A 17,286-nucleotide genomic window follows, 5' to 3' on the forward strand; every position below is an offset into this window, starting at 1 on the left:
ACCGAAACCCGAGACTAAGTGCTTCTGTAATAAGGGGAACAGCCACTGGAGCAGAATTACCCTAGATACTTGGTAGATGAGAAGGCTGGCAAGGTCGATAGAAGTATATTGGATATACATTGTGTTGATGCGTACTTTACTAGTACTCCTAGTAGCACCAGGGTATTAGATACCGGTTCGGTTGCTAAGTGTTAGTAACTCGAAATAAAAGCTACGGAATAAACGGAGACTAGCTAAAGGTGAGCTGACGATATGTGTTGGAAGTGTTTCCAATGTTGATATGATCAAGCATCGCACGCTCCCTCTACCATCGAGATTGGTGTTTGCGTTGAGCATAGACATGATTGGATTATGTCTATCGCAATACGGTTATTCATTTAAGGAGAATAACGGTTACTCTGTTTATTTGAATAATACCTTCAATGGTCTTGCACCTAAAATGAATGGTTTATTGAATCTCGATCGTAGTGATACACATGTTCATGCCAAAAGATAGTAATGATAGTACCACCTACTTGTGGCACTGCCATGTAAGTCATGTCGGTATAAAACGCATGAAGAAGCTCCATGTTGATGGATCTTTGGGCTCGCTCGTTTTTTGAAAAGTTTGAGGAATGTGAACCACGTCTATTGGTGTATATGCATGAAGAAACTCCATGCAAATGGACCGTTTGGACTCATTTGATTTTGAATCACTTGAGACATGCAAATCATACCACATGGGCAAGATGACTGAAAGCCTCGTTTTCAGTAAAATGGAACTAGAAAGCAACTTGTTGGAAGTAATACATTTTGATGTGTGCAGTCCAATGAGTGCTGAGGCATGTAGTGGATATCGTTATGTTCTTACTTCACAGATGATTTGAGTAGATGTTGAGTATATTTACTTGATGAATCACGAGTCTGAATTATTGAAAGGTTCAAGTAATTTCAGGGTGAAGTTGAAAGATCGTCGTGACAAGAGGATAAAATATCTATGATATGATCATAGAGATGAATATCTGAATTACGAGTTTGGCACAGAATTAAGACATTGTGGAAATTGTTTCACAACCAATACAGCCTGGAACACCATAGTGTGATGGTGTGCCCGAACATCATAACTGCACCCTATTGGATATGATGCATACCATGATGTCTCTTATCGAATTACCACGATAGTTTATGGGTTAGGCATTAGAGACAACCACATTCACTTTAAATAGGGCACCACATAATTCCGATGAGATGACACCATATGAACTATGGCTTAAAGAAACCTAAGCTGTCATTTCTTAAAAGTTTGGGGCTGCGACGCTTATGTGAAAAAGTTTCAGGCTGATAAGCTCGAACCCAAAGCGGATAAATGCATCTTCATAGGACACCCAAAATAGTTGGGTATACCTCCTGTCTCAGATTCGAAAGCAATAAGGGATTGTTTCTAGAATCGGGTCCTTTCTCGAGGAAAAGTTTCTCTCGAAAGAATTGAGTGGGAGGATGGTGGAGACTTGATGAGGTTATTGAACCGTCTCTTCAACTAGTGTGTGACAGGGCACAGGGAGTTGTTCCTGTGGCACCTACACCAATTGAAGTGGAAGCTTATGATAGTGATCATGAAACTTCAGATCAAGTCACTACCAAACCTCGTGGGATGACAAGGATGCGTACTACTTCAGAGTGGTACGTGATCCTGTCTTGGAAGTCATGTTGCTAGACAATAATGAACCTACGAGCCATGGAGAAGCGATGGTGGGCCCGGATTCCGATAAATGGCTCAAGGCCATAAAATCCGAGATAGGATCCATGTATGAAAACAAAGTGTAGACTATGGAAGAACGACTTGATGGTCGTAAGGCTGTTAGGTACATATGGATTTTAAAAGGAAGACGGACAATGATGGTAAGTATCACCATTAAGAAAGCTCGACTTGTCGTTAAGATGTTTTCCGACAAGTTCAAGGAGTTGACTACGATGAGACTTTCTCACTCGTAGCGATGCTAAGAGTCTGTTGGAATTATATTAGCGATTACTGCATTATTTATGAAATCTTGCAGATAGGATGTCAAAACATTGTTTCCTTGACGATTTTCTTGAGGAAAGGTTGTATGTGATACAACCGGAAGGTTTTGTCAATCCTGAAAGATACTAATAAGTATGCAAAGCTCCAACAATCCTTCTAAGGACTGGAGTAAGCATCTCGGAGTTGGAATGTATGCTTTGATGAGATGATCAAAGATTTTGGGTGTATACAAAGTTTATGAGAAACTTGTATTTCCAAAGAAGTGAGTGGGAGCACTATAGAATTTCTGATGAATATATGTTGTTGACATATTGTTGATCAGAAATGGCATAGAATTTCTGGAAAGCATATAGGGTTATTTGAAAAGTGTTTTTCAATGGAAAACCTGGATTAAGCTACTTGAACATTGAGCATCAAGATCTATAAGGATAGATCAAAATTCTTAATGGTACTTTCAAATGAGCACATACCTTGACATGATCTTGAAGGTGTTCAAGGTGGACCAGTCAAAGAAGGAGTTCTTGCCTGAGTTGTAAGGTATGAAGTTAAGACTTAAAGCTCGACCACGGCAGAATAGAGAGGAAGGACGAAGGTCGTCCCCTATGCTTAAGACGTAGGCTTTACAGTATGCTATGCTATGTACCGCACCTGAAGTGTGCCTTTCCATGAGTCAGTCAAGGGGTACAAGAGTGATCCAAGAATGGATCACAGGATAGCGGTCAAAGTTATCCTTAGTAACTAGTGGACTAAGGAATTTTCTCGATTATGGAGGTGATAAAAGAGTTCGTCGTAAAGTGTTATGCCGATGCAAACTTTGACACTAATCCAGATTATTCTGAGTAGTAAACTGGATTCGTATAGTAGAATAGTTATTTGGAATAGCTCCAAATAGAACGTGGTAGCTGCATCTAGGTGATGACATAGAGATTTGCGAAGTACATACGGATCTAAAAGATTCAGACCCGTTGACTATAACATCTCTCACAAGCATAACATGATCAAACCCAGAACTCATCGAGTGTTAATCACATGGTAATGTGAACTAGATTATTGACTCTAGTAAACTCTTTGGGTGTTAGTCACATGGGGATGTGACCTTGACTGTTAATCACATATCGATGTGAACTGGATTATTGACTCTAGTGCAAGTGGGAGACTGTTGGAAATATGCCCTAGAGGCAATAATAAATTAGTTATTATTATATTTTCTTGTTCATGATAATCGTTTATTATCCATGCTAGAATTGTATTGATAGGAAACTCAGATACATGTGTGGATACATAGACAACACCATGTCCCTAGTAAGCCTCTAGTTGACTAGCTCGTTGATCAATAGATGGTTACGGTTTCCTGACCATGGACATCGGATGTCGTTGATAACGTGATCACATCATTAGGAGAATGATGTGATGGACAAGACCCAATCCTAAGCCTAGCACAAGATCATGTAGTTCGTATGCTAAAGCTTTTCTAATGTCAAGTATCATTTCCTTAGACCATGAGATTGTGCAACTCCCGGATACCGTAGGAATACTTTGGGTGTGCCAAACGTCACAACGTAACTGGGTGACTATAAAGGTGCACTACGGGTATCTCCGAAAGTGTCTGTTGGGTTGGCACGAATCGAGACTAGGATTTGTCACTCCGTGTGACGGAGAGGTATCTCTGGGCCCACTCGGTAGGACATCATTATAATGTGCACAATGTGATCAAGGAGTTGATCACGGGATGATGTGTTACGGAACAAGTAAAGAGACTTGCCGGTAACGAGATTGAACAAGGTATCGGGATACCGACGATCGAATCTCGGGCAAGTATCGTACCGATAGACAAAGGGAATTGTATACGGGATTGATTAAGTCCTTGACATCGTGGTTCATCCGATGAGATCATCGTGGAACATGTGGGAACCAACATGGGTATCCAGATCCCGCAGTTGGTTATTGACCGGAGAGTCATCTCGGTCATGTCTGCATGTCTCCCGAACCCGTAGGGTCTACACACTTAAGGTTCGGTGACGCTAGGGTTATAGAGATATAAGTATGCGGTAACCCGAAAGTTGTTAGGAGTCCCGGATGAGATCCCGGACGTCACGAGGAGTTCCGGAATGGTCCGGAGGTAAAGAATTATATATAGGAAGTGCTATTTCGGCTATCGGGACAAGTTTCGGGGTCACCGGTATTGTACCGGGACCACCGGAAGGGTCCCGGGGGTCCACCGGGTGGGGCCACTGTAACGCTCGGATAATTTGGCTACAGTAAAACTCTCCTAATGATGCCATGTCATCTGCGATTACTGTTACTAATCTCGGGATAATTCGAAAACGCATCAAATTCAAACTTAAAATTAAGGTCGACAATAAAAGTTTTCAAAATTGAAACAAAAATGTTCGGTGGACGCCAAATATTACAAAGGTAATTATGGTGCAGAAAACACATTTTTAGTAAAATACTAAATACTTTAAAATGAAATAAAACAGAAAAGAAAAAAAAAGAGAGAAAGGAAAACCCCCCAAACCCCCCTGGGCCATCTGGCCCAGCTAACCCACCTGGCCCATCCGGCCGAACCGGCCCACCTCCCCCTGCCGCCTCCCTCCCCTGTTCCCCCGACCCGGGTCGGAACAGGGGCGCGTCCCCGCCTCACCCTCTCGCCGGCGACGACGAGGGGATAAGGTCGCCATGCCGCGCCCCCTCGGTCTCTCCTCCCACTTGCCCCACTCTCCCCTCGGTCCCCGCGCCTTCCCCCTCAGATCCACCGCGCTCCCCCTCGTTCCCCTCCGTAACTGAGCGCCACCGCCGCCATGGCTCCGGCCTAGCCACGGCCACTGTGCCCACCTCGCCGCCCCACGGTGTCTCCAAGGGACGCCGTCGTCCGCTGCTTCGACTGGTGCTCCCCGTTGGAGACCGGAGCCACCGCAATGCCCCGACGTCGCCTTCGTCTTCCTCTGCTCCGACAAACTTCGCCGCCGTTCTTCACCGACTCCGGCCGCGCCCCTGTAGCTACTAAACCCCCAAGGGCCACCGTGTGCGCCGCTCGGTGAGCCCCTGCTCCCTCCTCTCTCTCTCTCTCGTGCGCCCTAGCCAGCTGCCGCCGAAGTACCCGAGAGCCCGTCGCCGCGGATAGCCTCGCCGCCGTGGCCGTACTCTCCGTCGTGCTCGCCTGAGCACGGCATCTTGTTCCTGGTGCCCCCAGGAACCCAACGCACCCGCTTCGGCACTGCTCCGTGGCCGCTAGCCCCTAGCTCGATGAACGCCCGAACGCATCACCGCACGCGCCCGTCGCCGGCAGCCGTCCGGTGACCATTTGGTCCCGGGCTCATGCCTGTCGTGCTCGCACGCGCCCGTAGAGGCCTCCTGGCCGTTTAGGATACTTGCTGCCGTGCCGCAGCACCGTTTCCCTCTCGCGGCCGAACGCCGGCGTCCGCCCCGCTCGCCACCAGTCACGTTGCGGCCCTGCTCCGGCCACGCCACCGCCCCCACTAGATGCGTCTCTGCGCGCTCGTTCGAACGAGCCCAGGCGCGCGCGGATCCGTGCCCTGTGCGCAATTTCCGGCGAACTCCGGCGGGTCTGCGCCGTGCTTTTGGTCGCCGGCGGCGAGGGCCGGCCTTGCTGACCTGGCACCGCGGGTCCCACCACCTGGGCCACTGACTGGTGGGCCCAGGGCCCCCTGTTGACTTGTTGACTGGGTCAACTGCTGACTGGGCCGCCCCTATCTCACTGACCTATAGGCCCCACTTCAATAAACGAAATAAATAAAAAGAATAATTGGTTAACTAAATAGTTAGCTAATTAAAACCCTATTCTCTCACTAACTGCTGGGTCCCACCCTCTAATTAACCTATTTAGTTAGTCTAAACCCCCTGTTAATGCCCCTGACAATGACATGTGGGTCCCACTGGACCCACCTGTCTGGTTTGACTGGTCAACCGACCAGTTGACCTGCTGACATCACTCTGATGTCATGCCTACGTCACCACACACTGTTTTGGATAATGTTGGAATTAAATATATAATTAAAATCAGAAAATGATTTAAATCTTTAGAAAATCATATCTTTTAATCCGTAACTCGGATGAAAATACTTTGTACATGAAAGTTGCTCAGAACGACGAGACGATTCCGGATACGCAACCCGTTCATCCGCCACACCTCCCTAACCTATCGAACTCGTAACTTCCCCCCTCCGACTACTCTGCCCGAAAACGCGAAACACCGGGGATACTTTCCTGGATGTTTTCCCCCTTCACCGGTACCACCTCGTACCGCATTAGGGCACACCAAGCACCATGCTTTGTCATGCCATGCATCGTCATGCATTTGTTTGCATTATACTTATTGTTTCTTCCCCCTCTTCTCTCGCTAGACACCGAGACCGACGCCGCTGCTACCCAGTACGACTACGGTGTTGACGACCCCTCTCTCTTGCCAGAGCAACCAGGCAAGCCCCCCCCCCCCTTTGATCACCAGATATCGCCTACTCTTCTCTATACTGCTTGCATTAGAGTAGTGTAGCATGTTATTGCTTTCCGTTCATCCTATCCTGATGCATAGCCTGTCCTTGCTACTACTGTTGTTACCTTTACCTGCAATCCTAATGCTTAGTATAGGATGCTAGTTTATCATCAGTGGCCCTACATTCTTGTCCGTCTGCCATGCTATACTATCGGGCCGTGATCACTCGGGAGGTGATCACGGATATATACTATATACTTTATACATGATACATGTGATGACCAAAGTCGGGTTGGCTTGAGGAGTACCCGCAGTTGATTCACGAATTGGGGGCTGGAAGGACATACTTTCCCGACGGCCCTCTATGTGGATCTTTGTGGCGAAGCGACAAGGCAGGTTGAGACCACCTAGTAGAGAGGTGGGTCTGGCCCTGGTCGGCGTTCGCGGTTATTTCAAAATAACACGCTTAACGAGATCTTGGTATTTGATCTGAGTCTGGCCACTGGCCTATACGCACTAACCATCTACGCGGGGACAGTTATGGGCACTCGACGTCGTGGTATCAGCCGAAGCCTTCGTGACGTTAGCGACTGAGTGGCGCGCGCCGGATTGGACTGGAACGCCTACTAGGCTAGGTCTGCTTCCGGCCGCGTTCGCAACGTGCAGGTGTGCAAAGGGCGATGGGCCCAGACCCCTGCGCCATAGGATTTAGACCGGTGTGCTGACCTCTCTGTTGTGCCTAAGTAGGGCTGCGACGTGTTGAATGGTGGAGCTGTAAGTTGGTGCAGTTCTAAACAAAGCGTCGTGGCAGGATCTACGTGTGAAGCGGAGTACATAGCTGCTTCGGAAGCAGCAAATGAAGGAGTCTGGATGAAGGAGTTCATATCCGATCTAGGTGTCATACCTAGTGCATCGGGTCCAATAAAAATCTTTTGTGACAATACTGGAGCAATTGCCTTGGTGAAGGAATCTAGATTTCGCAAGAGAACCAAGCACATCAAGAGACGCTTCAATTCCATCCGGGATCTAGTCCAGGTGGGAGACATAGAAATTTGCAAGATACACACGGATCTGAATGTTGCAGACCCGTTGACTAAGCCTCTTCCACGAGCAAAACATGATCAGCACCAAGACTCCATGGGTGTCAGAATCATTACTGTATAATCTAGATTATTGACTCTAGTGCAAGTGGGAGACTGAAGGAAATATGCCCTAGAGGCAATAATAAAGTTATTATTTATTTCCTTATATCATGATAAATGTTTATTATTCATGCTAGAATTGTATTAACCGGAAACATAATACTTGTGTGAATACATAGATAAACAGAGTGTCACTAGTATGCCTCTACTTGACTAGCTCGTTGATCAAAGATGGTTATGTTTTCTAGCCATAGACATGAGTTGTCATTTGATTAACGGGATCACATCATTAGGATAATGATGTGGTTGACTTGACCCATTCCGTTAGCTTAGCACTCGATCATTTAGTATGTTGCTATTGCTTTCTTCATGACTTATACATGTTCCTATGACTATGAGATTATGCAACTCCCGTTTACCGGAGGAACACTTTGTGTGCTACCAAACGTCACAATGTAACTGGGTGATTATAAAGGTGCTCTACAGGTGTCTCCGAAGGTACTTGTTGGGTTGGCGTATTTTGAGATTAGGATTTGTCACTCCAATTGTCGGAGAGGTATCTGTGGGCCCACTCAGTAATGCACATCACTTAAGCCTTGCAAGCATTGCAACTAATGAGTTAGTTGCGGGATGATGTATTACGAAACGAGTAAAGAGACTTGCCGGTAACGAGATTGAACTAGGTATTGAGATACCGACGATCGAATCTCGCGCAAGTAACATACCGATGACAAAGGGAACAACGTATGTTGTTATGCGGTCTGACCGATAAGGATCTTCGTAGAATATGTGGGAGCCAATATGACCATCCAGGTTCCGCTATTGGTTATTAACCGGAGACGTGTCTCGGTCATGTCTACATAGTTCTCGAACCTGTAGGGTCCGCACGCTTAAAGTTTCGATGACGGTTATATTATGAGTTTATGAGTTTTGATGTACCGAAGGTTGTTCGGAGTCCCGGATGTGATCACAGACATGACGAGGAGTCTCGAAATGGTCGAGACATGAAGATTGATATATTGGGAGTCTATATTTGGATATCGGAAATGTTCCGGGTGAAATCGGGATTTTACCGGAGTACCGAGGGGTTACCGAAACCCCCCGAGGGCTTAGTGGGCCATAGTGGGCCTTAGTGGAGAAGAAGAGAGGCGGCTAGGGCAAGGCCGCGTGCCCCTCCCCCTCTAGTCCGAATAGGACAAGGAGAGGGGGGCGGCGCCCCCCCTTTCCTTCCTCTCTCCCTCCTCTTTCCCCCTTCTCCTAATCCAACAAGGAAGGGAGGGAGTCCTACTCCCGGTGGGAGTAGGACTCCTCCTGGCGCGCCTCCTCCTGGCCGGCCGCACCTCCCCCCATTGCTCCTTTATATACGGGGCAGGGGGGCACCCCATAGACACAACAATTGATTTGATTTTTTAGCCGTGTGCGGTGCCCCCCTCCACCATTGTCCACCTCGATAATACTATAGCGGTGCTTAGGCGAAGCCCTGCGTCGGTAGAATATCATCATCGTCACCACGCCGTCGTGCTGACGAAACTCTCCCTCAACACTCGGCTGGATCAGAGTTCGAGGGACGTCATCGGGCTGAACGTGTGCTGAACTCGGAGGTGTCGTGCATTCGGTACTTGATCGGTCGGATTGTGAAGACGTACGACTACATCAACCGCGTTGTGCTAACGCTTCCGCTTTCGGTCTACGAGGGTACGTGGACAACACTCTTCCCTCTCGTTACTATGCATCACCATGATCTTGCGTGTGCGTAGGAATTTTTTTGAAATTACTACGTTCCCCAACACGGTGTTGCCGCGTCGGTAGCCCAACCGCCATGGTGGAACTTACTTGTCGCCGCGAATCCGGTGACCGCCCCAGCCTCGCTGCCACGCCACTGCTCGTACCTTTCGGCCAAGAAAACTATTATGGACGCTCGAAACACCGTCATCAATTCAGACAGTTCCTCTGTCCAAGATGGTAGCTGCCACACCATCGTCGGCCGCTGAGGTTTATTAGTGATTAGGTGTCCTCCAATCTACCGACCTGACCACCACCGAGAAGCTAGTCCCGTTCGAAGCTCCCGACCTCTCCACCGTTGGATTTCAAGTTTCAATTGCTTTTTAGTTTTTCACTTTGGGCTTCAGTTTTTGGGCATATGAAAAAGCAACCGTAGGCACGGTGTCCAAACATCTTATCTGTTCTAGCCTATAATCATTTTTATATCATCAAGTTTTACATCATCTTTTGAAGCGTTCGCTGATGCGTCCAGTTGTGTCCGCGGGCATCGATCCCTTATATCCATACTAAACCATGCAACATGAATAAAACTATGTAGAACATGAAACATACATACAATCAGACATAAAATGCACAATCCGTTCACCAAAAGATCACCAACAGATCTTTAAAAGATCGCCAAAATTCACATGATGCACATAAACGACAGATAAATTTAAACTACATCTGGAAACTTGAAATTAAAGTGGAGAAGGTGGATCTTCACCACTTCCTCGCCGAACCTTTCCCCTTTCGGTTGACAGTGCAGCTGTAGGTGTCGGCGGTTGGTGGAGGATTGCCCGATCATCGGACGAGGTGCCATGGTCGTCGTCGTCATCTTCTCGGAGGAGTCGGAGAGGACGATGATCATTTTGAGCCACCGGACGGTCGTGTCCTCCTGTCGCTTGAGCTTCATGAGCCGAGCCGCCTCCGCCGCTGCCTCTGCCCCCTCGCACTCAGACTGCTCAATGGCAAGCTGCCACGCCTTGGCATTCATCCAGCGGAGCCGCCAAGCGTCCGTCCTATCGTCAGTGACCGGCGATAGACCCAAGTGAGGAGCTGCTGTCCTCGTCGGGCTCCGCCGGCAACTAGCCGGTGGATTAATGGGCGCCGGACAGTCCGTGCGTTTGAGGGCGTTTTGAAGCGCCTGGATGAGTCGTTTTTGTTTTACTGGTTAGTGGCGGGCTGTCCGCCCAAGGTTTGAGACAGGTTTGGGATGCCCGACTATAGATGTTCTAAGACTCTAAGGGCGTGTACAATGGGGGCAGCACCACACCACTGTCCTAATGTTTTTCACGTAGATAAAAGCAACTAAAGCCACAGTCTAATTCTACCTTGGTCCAACGGAAGGAGCGGTATTGTCCTCAGGGTTGGCAGCCTTTTTCTATTCACCATAGAGTAGGCTTGTCCTGTTAAAGTTAGCACGGTGATGTCCAACCCTCCCTCATTGGCAGCGTCCAAGCTACACCTTTTGCTAAGCTCAGCTATCCAAACCTACGTGGCGTGCTGGAGCATCTGTCCGTGCTGGAGTATTGGCCATGCCCTAAAGTAGAAGTAGCGAGATAATAATAAAAAAAGGGTCCAACAAAACCAACTAACACATGAACATATGAAGATGCACAGCCATTGTTTTTATTCCCCGCTAATCACAACCTTTTTTTTTTTGAGAAATCACAGCCTTGGGTTTGTTGATTAGATTACAAAAATAGCGCCAACGACATAAAAAAAAAACGCGCCAACTGCTGTTCCGAAAAGCATCGGATTGGATTTGGATAGAAGTTACGCCAATCCGTCGAGCTGCGGATCCAAGAATCAGATTTCGTTTTTGCTTCGATTATCGATTAGATTTAACTAGTACAAATGCCCGTGCTTTGCACCGGACGATAAAAAAGGCACATATGCCATTGTGCATTATTTTTTATATCCAATTTTAATAAACTTCTATAATGAGGTCAAACATGGAAAAATCCTTATTTTTAATAAAAGTTAACGTTTTCACAAAATTGGAACTCTTTTTAAGAATATTAACACATTTATGAAAATAACATTTCTCTAAAAAAGAACATTTTTTACAGAAAAAAGTACATTTTTTAATAGAAGTCTTTTATGAAAAGAATGTTTTTTGTGTTTTACGTTTCTAAATTGACTTTGTTAATTTTTTTTGTTTTATGTTTCTAAATGGACTTTGTTTTAGTAAAATGGAACATTTTTTGGGAATTTTTAAATTTTTAAAATGTGAATATAATTGTTTGAAACAAAAATAGTGTGAACATTTTGAAGCTATTTTTACTGTGTTAAAAATTACATCTATTTTTAGAGCATTTTTTGATGGGTTTTTAGAGCATTTTTGTTGACTTTTACAGGTGGTTGTTTGGTTGGGAAGAGTTTATTCTTTTTTTTTTGGCTATTTGGGCTTGGTCCAAACAAATTACTTGACGTTAACTTTTATTAAAAGTAACAACCAATTGTTTCGCCGAAACAGTATATATTAAAAGGCGACAATACTACCTTTTGCCGAACAATACACCACTGCAATCATGGGAGTCCAATTAATGATTTACATTGAAATTTAATCCATTATTGAATATATGCACACGACACCAATAAGACGATTTTTGGACAACAGTGAGATCGTGCCATCCATGTATAGAATTAAACTGCAGCAGACCGTTTGATTAGGGTCGTGCAATGATCTGCAGCATAAACTATCGTCCACAGAGTAGTTTTGGAGCAAATAAACTGTAACTTTCTGAATTCTATTGACCCGTATGTTTGTCAATGGTGGTTCTACTCATAGAGTCCATATAGCTCAACATTAGCAGTCAGCACCTCATCATATATTGGGTCTTCAACAGAAGCAAACACATGGTCAGAGTGTTCCTAAGATTGATGGTTTCTGAACTCTGTATCTGCTATTCTATAAGTTTTTTTTTGAAAAATGCTATTCTATAAGTTAGCCATGAACAAGGTTTGCTTTCTGTGAAGGAATATAAGAGCACCACGGCAGCAACTGAAGGGTTTGATTTCAGTCAAGAAATATAGCATTACATCAATAGCAAAACATGATGATATTTGTGGAAATAATATAGTGAGAACACTGCAACTGTTTTTTCAGAAATAGCACACATGCCCTGTTTTGAGAAAATGGAAGTTAGCACCAGCAAGTAAATCAATCTTGAAAAAATAATAGAGTTTCTAGATGTGCTTACATTATCAATTTACACAAATGTATGCCATATCTTTTCTTACAAATTCATATTGGAGAATAAAGTTGTCCCGGAATCAACAAAATGTTCGGATTACTTTACAAAGACTATCAATTTTTGTTAATATGAAACCTTATGAATCGTATTTCCTCAAATATGTACGTCTCCCAGCCGCGCCTTACCACCTCTCTTCCGTCCATTTTAGATGCTTCGTCATTCGCCACACCGCCGCCGAGCCGCCGCCGTCAATTTCTTTGAAAATTTTCATAGATAGATAGTGCACAAAAAGAGAACAGATTCATAAGAAAAGCAATGTATGCACCTGTCCTATCTCCCAAGAATCAAACTTCTGTGGTAAATTAAAACTAACACATACCATGGCTATCCAACAACACATATTAGTGACAAATCTGAACCGGGTCCTCTTTCCTTAGGATCTGATATACCTTCAGGCTGATTAACTCTGCTAGGTGTTCTCTGAACTCTGAAAGTCTGAATCAACTCATGCACAACTTTTGACGATGGAAATGGAGTGGCGTCACAAGATTGGATCCTTATCCTGCTATATAACTGTAGTAAAGTTAAAGCAAATAAGCTAAGAAGTTGGATAGCAAGATGAAGGTGCACCACACCATCCAATTCTGAATAAGTGGCTGATGGTTTTCCTCATTGAATCCATAAGGAGCATGCTTTTCTATCCTTGAACTAAGCTGAAACTCAAGAGATCTAAAATCTGAACGAAAGAACTTGATTTCTTGGAAGGAGGGCGACTACACCAGATCGAGTAGCCTCGCCCGTGCATCACCAAAGCTGGGGCACATGGAGCCGTGGCGTTTGCGACGCCCAGCAGCAGGGTCACATCTCATCCCCATCAACTCAAATCAAAACAGAAGGAGCAAACAAAACAGGTATCAAATCACACTCATCGCCACTCTGGTAATCACAGGCTAGCCATGGCTTCAGAAGTTGTCGTCACTCTCTGCGTGCCTCACTGCAGAGCTGTGGGAGCTAGGCTTCCACCGCAGCTGGCGTGCGTGGAGGGCGAAGGCCAAGCCAAAAGGCATGTGCGGTGCAACGGGTAGAAAATTAATAAATATATGCTTGCAAACTTGAAAAATAATTTACCACCCAAACAACTTTGGAAGTAGAAAACAATATTGAAAGTACTCAAAGTAGGTGTACATCAGCTCCAGAACCAGCTCTTCCAAAATATCATCTTTTGTAATTCCACATCCCTGCCTGCCATGTCAATGTAAACTGCCAACTATTCTGGGAAACTTCATCCAAGTACAGCATAATGAGGCACGAATAGGTGTATGCTCTGAGTACTATTCAATGGTCATGCGGCACATCGGACAATGAACACACTGTGTCATCACAAGTCACGAGTAATGTTGAAGTGTTAATATTAAGTGATACATGCAGTAAGATAGGAAGGCCTTCAGTAAAAAAAACATCTGATTACTGCGAAAAAACTCTGGTGCCAAACATTTAGTATCGACTAAGCTACATGTTTTCTATATTTGAACATGGCAGAGAAACAAAAGAAATATGTGACCGGATCAGGTTCTCGTCTCACCATTGAGCGTGATGCACATATCCTGATATGCACCCTAAATCCTAACAAGTTTCAGAAATATCAAACTTACAAAACCAAATAACTGAATTTGCTGGCCCCGTACATCATTTTAAAGATTAAAAGAAACTCAAATCCAAGATCAATTGTTTTCATAGTTGTTGTCCCCAGATCAAATACTGTTCCAAATTTTCCAAGAGATCCACCACGAAAATTGTTTCTTATTTTTATTTCTTCCATTGTAGCAAAGCAAGATAAACAATTAAATAAAGACATGCTTGTGTTTAAGGGTTGTATACCAGGAATAGCAACTCAGCGAGCAAGATCAGATGTTGCGGATTTGAGGTTCGCCTCTCCACCCTAGGAAACCACACAAAATTATAGCAAAGAATAAGCAAATCAGTGTAAGAAATAACACAGAAAGCATAGAATTTCTATGCAACCAACATCACTATAAAAGTAATTGTAATGTTCATTCATTGTATAAGTATACAAAAATTATCTATATGAGAGCTATTAATTGTACTGTCCATTCATTTCTATACAACCTCTTATTATAATTTACAATGAAAGTATGAGAGCTATTAAAATTGACCAGTACAAAAATTAGAAGACACTACCAAGTATTGCCACATTTTTATCTCCTCATCATGTGGCCATAACGAAATTCAGCACAGGAGTGCCACATCTTTTATCTCCTCGGATGGATATAACAAACTTCAACACAGTATTGCCACATTTTCCATCTAAGTGCAGAGCACCAATGACTCACAGCTTTAACAAGCACACTATTCCTCCCAAGGACAGAGCAGAAGCTCCCCTGAACTTCCCCCAAACAGTGGAATTCTTTGCAGCACCACTACCATGCAATGTCAGAGGAACTACTACTATTTAAAACTATAATAAAAAGATATTACAAAGTTCAGTGTCTTAGAGTCAAACTACCTAACTGACCAAATGTTAGGCACTACTAATAAAGGCTGTAGGCTAATTACATGAACACCAGTGAGAAATTGCACAAGAATGAATTAACATAGTGGAAATTCAGGTAGCCAACTCAAATGAAAAAACAGAAGGACATGGATAAGCAATGTCGTGACCCTTCTAGTCACTGAATTGTTAAACTCCCAGAGCATATACTAAAGAACATAAAGAACTAATAAGTACTCCCTCTGTAAAGAAATGCAAAATACTTGATCAAGACTGTTGCAACTCCTGTACCATTTTTTTATGAACCTCTTCAAGCTGTTACAATGTGAAGACTTACTATATATATTTTCAGAGCCAACCAATTATGTATACCTTAAGCCAATTAACTACAGAGATGTAGAGTGGAACCATATAGCATTGGTCTGAACCACTAATGCAAACCTTCAGCCAATTAAGTACAGAGATTTAGAGTGGAACCATGTAGCACTGATATGAAAACTTTGTCATACAACAGCTGTTCTTCCTAGATAAAAATTTCGCTAGCTTTATCACCTTTTATTGCTACTTCCAAAATAGTCAATTAAATAATTACCTCTCTGCCATCACCATGATATTACTTTACCTTTTCTTATATTTTTATGTCATACAATAGATGTTCCTCCTAGATACAAATTTAGCTAGATTTATCACATTTTATCGCTACTTCTAATTATTGTTTTTCCTCAGGACCATCTTGTAATGAGGACAGGGGGGTGTTTTAGGCATTGACTTGTTCAGAGCTTATGTAGTAGTTGATGACAGATGCAAATTGATTACACCGTAGTATGTACCTCAGGTCAGACGAAGTTCCGGCAGGCGGTGAAGTATGTGCAGACGGATTTCTGGCGAAGTCCACAGTGTACAGCGACGTCAGAAACTTGCGACACGACGATGAGCCAAATAACTGCAGATTATCGCAGAGTTAGAACACACAAGATTATTTAACCTTGCAATTAGAATACAAAGGGTTCAGTGATGTATTTTTTCCTTGATGACAGATGCAAATCATCTGGATACGAATTGGGTAGTATTTATTGTCAGGTTTATATACATTGATTGATGGGACTGTAGCAATAACGAAAACTTTCAGTAGCAAGCTACATCTCTGTTCTCTATCTAAATGTGCATCAATCAGTAGCATCATACATCATACATCAGCATCTATGTAAATGTGAAGCAATCAACGCTTCTCTCTATACCTTCTCTATCTCTCTGCTCTCTCTCTCTCTTGTTCACCTGTCTCTTTTTTTATCCACAAGAGCAAATCAGTAGGCGTTGGACCCTATCTCTCATCTCTGTTCTCTCTCTCTTTCTAGCAGCAGCGGCCAGTAGCAGTTCCATCAATCCTTCTATCTAAATGTGCAGCAATCATCATCTCTCTCTCCTCTCTCTCATCCTCACCTGTCTCACCAACAACAGTGTCCAGCATGCCCTCTGCTCTCTCCCTAGAGCAAGAACTCCTCGTCTGCAAGGGCGTATGCCTTACCAGCTCCCAGCTCACCAGCCCCACCGCGGAAGCGACCTATCCCCTACACAGCATCGAGGGGAGGGGCGGATTGAGATCAATCACAGAGAGAGAGATGAGGGGGAGGAGATCCCATAGGGACGTGAGAAGTGCGACGGGAAACACTGAGGCGGGCTTCTGCTCCAAGTTCTGGGAGGAAGACGGAGGCGAGGGGGGCCAAGAAGGAAGGAGGAACGAACCTGGGGCCGCCGGAGACGAGCCGGCGAAGCCTTGCCCGGAACCCTAGCCACGGGGGTGGGGTTGCAAGCGGGCGATAAAAATGATAGAACCTGCTTGATGGGTCATTTTTCGCCATTTTTAATATCTAATTCTAATAAATGTTGAACATGGAAATTTCTTTTTTTAATAAATTCATTAAAATGTAAACTCTATAAAATAATTTTTTTTGAAAAGAATGTATTTTTGTAGTAAAGAAGTGATTTTTTGGGCGATTTTTTAAGTGTTTTTAAAAATTACAAACATATTTTTTTGAAATATTTTTAAACTGTTTTTTGTGTTAACTTTTTGGGTATTTTTGTTTGGTAATTTTTACAGATAGTTGGTAGCTTGGTTGGGAAATTTATTTTTTTTACTATCTGGGCTTGGCCCAAACAAAATAGTTAAGGTGCATGGAAGGACCCACGAACTTATCTTCGTACCGCTGCGACCCCTAAAA

Source organism: Triticum dicoccoides, chromosome 3A (assembly GCF_002162155.2).
Source record: "Triticum dicoccoides isolate Atlit2015 ecotype Zavitan chromosome 3A, WEW_v2.0, whole genome shotgun sequence".
Lineage (NCBI taxonomy): Eukaryota > Viridiplantae > Streptophyta > Magnoliopsida > Poales > Poaceae > Triticum > Triticum dicoccoides.